General features: G+C 48.3%; 1 pseudogene; it reads left to right on the top strand.

The window, feature by feature from the left end:
• LOC120908124 overlaps positions 1-2,661 on the top strand; it is a 7,699-nt pseudogene extending 5,038 nt beyond the window's left edge.
• The last annotated feature ends 4,839 nt before the right edge of the window (positions 2,662-7,500 follow it).

Below are 7,500 nucleotides of genomic sequence, written 5' to 3'. Positions count from 1 at the left end.
GATGACCGACAACGGATTAATGCCCCGACCAAGACCGAGTTTATTATGGTCAGTTCCATCAGAGGATACAGCATGGGGCTATCAGGGTAGGTGATCACGTAGTACATTCGTCGCGCAGCTTAAAGTATTTGGGGATGGTCCTGGATGACCGCCTCGATTACGCTACACATCAGGTATGCGGTGGAAGGCGACGAAGCTATGCCTTGGTAAGGATGATGCCTAATAGGCAGGTCCGAGTAGTAATGCTAGGCGAGCAATTGCTCTTACTGTTGTGGCAAGGTCGGTATGCCTCGCCCATTTGGTGTCATACCCTTAGATTTGCTAACCGTAGACAATGGCTACGTCGGTTTCAACCAGTAGTCCGCGAGTTATCTCTTCTTTCAGGACAACTTCTCATGATGCAGTCTGCGTGCTTGCGGTGATCCGCTTCATCTCCTCCTGGACGAGGACTCGGACTTTTCATCGGAGACGAGCAGAGAACATCGCCGGATCGGTTGCACGTAACATGGAACGTGTCACAACTATGGAACGATGGCAACGAGAATGGGATGAGTGTTCACGGTCGGTGGACATACATCTCATACCGGACGTCAACAGATGGATAAGTAGAAGATTTGGTGGTGTAGATTTCTTTCTTTCTCAGTTTCTTTCCAGCCATGGCTACGCCTACCAGCTTCATGGATGCTGTTATGGTTCGCCGCTGTGATGCGTGCGAGGAACCTGAGACGCCGAACACACGATATTCCATTGTGTACGTCATCGTGAATTGATCATCAGACTTCAGCATCAAGTCGACGAGTTAACGCCGGAGAACATCATCGAGTTATGTCTGCTAACAGATATACATGGTTCATCAAGCAGTACGGCGATTATGATTCGACAACATCGAAGACACGTCATCGAACAGGGCGAACGACGTGCTTTGCTCGCCAACATCGTTGGCCTTGCCAACGACAGTGACGACGAGTAACGACAAGGTTCATCGTAGTTCATCGAAGCGCTCATCGCCGAGAGGCTGAGCAGTGGCTAATCACCAGCTGTTGAAGCCATTCGTCTGCCTGGGATGATGGACATCCACCGCCCGCGTGACGTCGTACTACCTAACGGGTATCCACTCGGGGCAGCTTGAAGGCCCACCGGGTTTTAGTGAGTGGAATCTCACACTACCGGGGTTGATCACGTCTGTCTTATGCAAGATTTCCACCGATTCTGGGCAGGTAGCCAAATGCCTCGTCATCTAATTAGTGACGGATGAATGGATTAACGAGATTCCCTCTGTCCTATCTACTATCTAGCGAAACCACAGCCAAGGCACGGGCTTGGATGCACTAGCGGCCCTGTTGAGCTTGACTCTAGTCTGGCATTGTAAGGCGATCTAGGAGGTGCAGCATAGGTGGGAGGGCTTCCTCGTGGAGCTCGCCTCTGAGATACCACCACTCTTACTGTTGCCTTACTTACATGATTGGGTGGAACAAGCGCGGGCCCCAGGTCGGATCGTGCGCGCACCTCCTCCGGGGGCTGTGGCGGCGGTTCGCCTGCGCGCGCCCAATGCGCCGTGTTTCTCGCTCAGCGTCCAGTGTGTCGCTGGGTGGTGCCGCCAGGGACTGCGTAGCATCGTCGTGTGTAGCGTGTTACGCTTGTCCGACCGTGAGCCGTGGCCGCATACAAGCTTGCGTACGTCGGTGCATTCGTGGTGCACTGCTTCTGCGCGGTCGATCGTTTATGATGTCACGTTTGCCCCGGTTCCGCGCGCCGCCCGGCTCGAAGACTCCTGGACGGGTCCTTTCGGTCCACGTCATGGACAGTGCCAGGTGCGGAGTTTGACTGGGCGGTACATCTCCAAAACGTAACGGAGGTGTCGGTCAGCTCAGCTGTGGACAGAAACCACACGCTGAGCATAAGGACAAAAGCTGGCTTGATCCCAACGTTCAGTACACTTCGGGATAGCGAAAGCTGCGCTTACGATCCTTTGGTTATAACGGTTGCTGCAAGAGGTGTCAGAAAAGTTACCACAGGGATAACTGGCTTGTGGCCGCCAAGCGTTCATAGCGACGTGGCTTTTGATCCTTCGATGTCGGCTCTTCCTATCATTGTGAAGCAAAATTCACCAAGCGTAGGATTGTTCACCCTTTCAAGGGAACGTGAGCTGGGTTTAGACCGTCGTGAGACAGGTTAGTTTTACCCTACTGGTGTGTGCTTATAGTCGCTATCTTAACGGAATTCCTGTGCAGTACGAGAGGAACCACAGGTACGGACCACTGGCTCAATACTAGTCCGACCGGACTTTGGTATGACGCTACGTCCGCTGGATTATGCCTGAACGCCTCTAAGGTCGTAGCCAATCCGAGCTGATAGCGCTTCTCAAACCCATTAGGTGTTCGGAAGCTAGCGGGCCTAACAACCCTCTGAGATCCGTTGGAGTCTGCGTCTGCAGCCCGGCGTCTCATCCCGCTATACCTAGGCCGCAATGAGTGGAGTTCGCTGCACGTGTTAGTACCGTAACTGGGAACGCCGTTGGCTTGAGCTCTGCCCAACGTGGATATACCTAGTTTCGACACCTATCAACCGCCCGCAAACGACGGGACTTCAGGCTGGGAGCTGCGAGTTGTAGAGATGCGTTCGCATCGATCCTCTCAGGCGACCCATGCTTGGTGGTTTGTCCGTGTGCCCCTTCCTCGATGTGCGCAAGCTCGTCTTGGTCTGGGGACCACGTCGACACAGGGGATACTCTTGTGAGAGCATGAGTGTACTAAGTTGAGTGTAGCAAGGGAACGCGTGCCCCTTCCTCGTTGGCGTAACTAACCATCTTGGTCTGGGGACCGTGGTACCGTGCTCTGGTGAAGCTTGGTGCGTGCTCCTTCCTTGTCAGACGAGTGACTTGACCTGGTCTGGAGACCGTTCCTTTATACTAGTGGACAAGAGTTGGCTTCTTCCGTGTCAGACGAGTGACTTGACATAGGATGGAGAAGGACACTTAACACTAATGAGCTTGTCGGCGTGCCTCGTTCTCGACTTGATTGTCTTGATGTGAGGACCGTGCGGACCACACCAGTAAGCTTACACATGCTCGTTACAAGTTGTATAAGTTGACCCGTTTGGCCCGGTTGCCTTGCACATGATGGTGTTGACCATGTTCGGTTAACAGGTCGTGTGTCGAGGTGGTCGGCCTTGGTAGTAGGATGTCTTGTGCATGTGACGTGTTGACCTGGTTTGGTCGGTGTGTCGTCGTGTACGAGATGACCTACTTACCCGTTAGTTTTCCAAGTTGTATTATGTGTTGACTTAGTTGACGTGTCATGTGCTTGGATGATTAGCGTACGGGTCATGTATGGTGCGCTTGCTTCAGTTGAAGGGATGTACTAGTACAGTTGTATTAATCGTTTATTTCACGATCTGGTCTTTTGGCTGGATCGTGAAAAACGCTAAGTCCCAAATCCTGAACTCGAGAAGAAAGCGCCAATGACAACGTTTTTGACTGGAGCTCCCTAGCATTCGGCTTTTTCTACTTTGAAGGGATGCACTGTTGTATGAATTGTTTATTCACGAACTGGTCGTTTGATTGGATCGTGAAAAAAAAACGCTCAGTCCCAAATCCTGAACTCGACAGGAAAGCGCTGATTGCAAACATTTTGACTGGAAGTCCCTTGAAAATGGCGTTTTCGTTATTGGCATTATGTTGCACGTTTATTGTGGCTAGAACATTAATTATTCACAAAATGGCACCAAAGCTTGGCAAAAGTCGCGAAACACTCCTATCTCGACGCACCAGCAATCGCAACTTGATGCAAAATAAATTGCACGAGCTAATGATACTTGTACCATGCACAGTACACCGTACCAAAATATACCCCTGAAAGTGTGCAATTTGGTGCTACCCTAGGGAATATGTATGGAGAAGCCTAGCTACGTGTGTCGCACGTTCCAAGTTGCATGGACGTCGAACAGAGGCATGCAAAAGCACCTATCTAGGGGAATTACTCTACGTTCTAGTAGCAAGTGCGATTTTCCGGTCCAGCACGGCAGTACGCCTGCACGCATACACTCCATGTACCAAAATGTACCAACCTAGGCGTTGCTCAGTAGCTTTTGGCGGCACATAGAAAAAGTATTCGAGTTCAGATTTTTGGGACTTAGCGTATTTTTAAAACTAATAACGAAAATTAAATTTTAAATCGGTAAACGGCTAGGAGTTGCTCAGTAGCTTTTTGCGCAACGTGGCAAAAGTATTCGAGTTCAGATTTCTAGGACGTAGCGTATTTTTCAATCATAATAAACCGAATCAAACATAACAATGATGAAACTTACACCATGTCCCAAGGTTGTGCACAAAACGTAACGATAAAGTGCTGGCGAAGTTAGAGGTGCACCAAAATTGTGTACCGATCAGGGAAAGTACTCTACGTTCCTATGATTTGGGTGAAAAGTGTTATTTAACTGCTGGTTAGAATAGACAGTTGCTTATCATACACATCGCAAACGAACACCCCTTAGTGAGCATTAGCAAAAGTCAATTGCACAAAGCAAATGCAATACAAACTGATCAAGTACATTAAAGAACGCTACGTAGCAGGACTTCTTTCCAAGAATGGTGTCCGCAACGGGAGGGCAAGCGTCCTTCCCAGGTTTTCCTAGTAAACCTTGTATGGTAAACATACCCAAGCGTGTCTGTAAGCACGCAACGAAAGTCACGAACGGGCACATACCTAGGGAATGTACTCTACGTACTTGGACTTTTGTCCAAGAATGGTGTCCGCGACGGTCGGGCACTGCGACGCAATAACCAAATCCTAGGATTGTAACTTTAGTGTGCACAAACATAAACATTAACGCGTTCGCTCGGGCTGCGCCGTCCGTGTTGAACACAAATGTGGGTGATTATATGCGTGGAGGGACAAAACATACGAGGAGGAGACAGTTTTCTGCACGATGTGCACAGAGCTCATTTCGTCGTCCCGGGCGAATGGAAAAACACAAACATCGCGAGTATCGTTCTAGGTTTCTGTCTATAAAAGGGCAGGCCAAAAGGTGACCGGTTGAGATAAGCATTTTAAGCATACAAACACTTTATTGGAACTTTTGATACAAAAACAAGGTACGTACATGTAGGTTGTACCAACATGGACATCTATGAACGCGTACGCTCGGGCTGCGCCCTCCGTCTTGTACTTTCCTGATCGGTACACAGTTTTGGTGCACTGCTATTCCGACCGGCAACTTGTACCAACATATACATCCATGAACGCGTACGTAGTGTACTTTCCCTGATCGGTACACACTGTTGGTGCACGGCATAAGAAAAGAGCTAAAATGGTCAAACTCAATCCATTTCAACAATAGATAGTCGATAGTAGCTGTGCCGATGAAGTAGGGCACGATGCAAGTTAATGTTGTTTAATGAATAACATGTCCGCCATACATTTCAGTACAAAATTGCTCGGTCAGACCTACAAAGTGCTATATCTCGAATACGAGGCGTCGGACTGGGGGTTGTAGAACAATTTTAAGTTCGTCTAATGATTCTACATCCGATTCTGGATAGCGGTTTTTGACCACTTTTCAATATTTTGTGACACCCCGAACCTAGGGGCAGCTCCTAGCTTTTTCAAAAATGTGCACCGATCGGGCCGGAGAGCTCGTGTGGCTCAAAACATGTTTTTCGCTAAAACACCTCAAAACGTGTCGAGAACGCACCCTAGCTCTTGTTTTTCAAAAGTTATGGCCATTTAAAGTGAGGTGGTTTTTGCTTCAAAATAGCTATTTTACCCGTCCCTATGGCCATGCTTTAAATTTTCACGAAAATGCCAGGTCAGACCTAGGGCGGGCCATATCTTGAATACTAAACGTCGCAGACATTGGTCGTAGAACAATTTTAAGTTCGTCTAATGATTCTACATCCGATTCTGGATAGCGGTTTTTGACCACTTTTCAATATTTTGTGACACCCCGAACCTAGGGGCAGCTCCTAGCTTTTTCAAAAATGTGCACCGAACGGGCCGGAGAGCTCGTGTGGCTCAAAACATGTTTTTCGCTAAAACACCTCAAAACGTGTCGAGAACGCACCCTAGCTCTTGTTTTTCAAAAGTTATGGCCATTTAAAGTGAGGTGGTTTTTGCTTCAAAATAGCTATTTTACCCGTCCCTATGGCCATGCTTTAAATTTTCACGAAAATGCCAGGTCAGACCTAGGGCGGGCCATATCTTGAATACTAAACGTCGCAGACATTGGTCGTAGAACAATTTTAAGTTCGTCTAATGATTCTACATCCGATTCTGGATAGCGGTTTTTGACCACTTTTCAATATTTTGTGACACCCCGAACCTAGGGGCAGCTCCTAGCTTTTTTCAAAAATGTGCACCGAGCGGGCCGGAGAGCTCGTGTGGCTCAAAACATGTTTTTCGCTAAAACCCCTCAAAACGTGTAAGGAACGCACCCTAGATGATAAAAGTGCAATCAGAATGTCAATCGACAACTTTGTTGGGGGTACCATTTTACTCTACGGGCCAGTAGCTTAGGCGCGCCAACAGCGCTTTCCTTTCGGGTTCCCATTTTTGCCCTCCTGGGATTATGATCATTTGCTCATTGCCTACTATAGGGAGGGTACCTTGCTACGAGGTCAAACATGAAGATTGCACCAAATCGTAGTTTTACCTCTATTTAGTCGTAGGAGCATGGTTTGCAGTGGCAGTGGGTCATTAAGCCCCCGTTTGGGTCATACGTCCCCTCCGCGATAAAAATCGTCGTATGCCTATAGTCCGAACTAATGAAGCAAAAGTGGTGTCTGGTGGGCTCTGCCGATGATTTTAACCTATGATTTTGAGCTTCCACCCTATAAAAACGTTCCCTGGAGCAGTACATCACGGGTCTACGGACCCAAAGACTTCGTCGTGATGGTTTCTAGTAAAAAAGTTGTAACAGCTAAGGGTTTTGAATACGCGTATATTAACCATTGCTTGAAACTAAGCTTCGTTGTCTTTAAACTCTGCAAGACCAATCGAACTTCTTAGGGAAACCCGAAGGATTCACGCTAAGCTCGATGAGCTATTATGGGTAGTGGTGCATGATCTGGTGTTCCTTGGATCTAATCCAATGAATAAATTTATGAGGGTATATATGGTGCAGGGCACAAAGCGTGATGAAACCGGGTCTCCCTACCAAATGTGGCATATTTTTTCCCTGAGAGCGAAGCTCAGACCCACGTAGGGGAGAGCGAAGTGGAACTTAAATGTTCTATGCAGCAAATGTTCGCCATGCGGATAAACAAGTTGGAATAGTTCAATGTAGTGTAATGCAAACACGAATCGCAAATAACGATACGGGACCCAGAAGCAATTCTGCGGATCCCTCGGGGAGTGGTGAGTTGATATAAATTAGAGGTGAAAGTCCAAGTTGTTCAAGCTCCGGCTCGGCAGCCGATACGAGGTTCCTGTTGGGCTTTGTACATCGCGCAGAGGCGCCGTTCGGTTCTAGCAATGATTCCCGCCACCATGTTCCATGCGTGCA

This window comes from Anopheles arabiensis (assembly GCF_016920715.1).
Source record: "Anopheles arabiensis isolate DONGOLA chromosome X unlocalized genomic scaffold, AaraD3 X_pericentromeric_contig0031, whole genome shotgun sequence".
Taxonomy (NCBI): domain Eukaryota; kingdom Metazoa; phylum Arthropoda; class Insecta; order Diptera; family Culicidae; genus Anopheles; species Anopheles arabiensis.
Note: the sequence above shows the minus strand (reverse complement) of the source record. Positions and strands in the feature narration are given on the sequence as shown.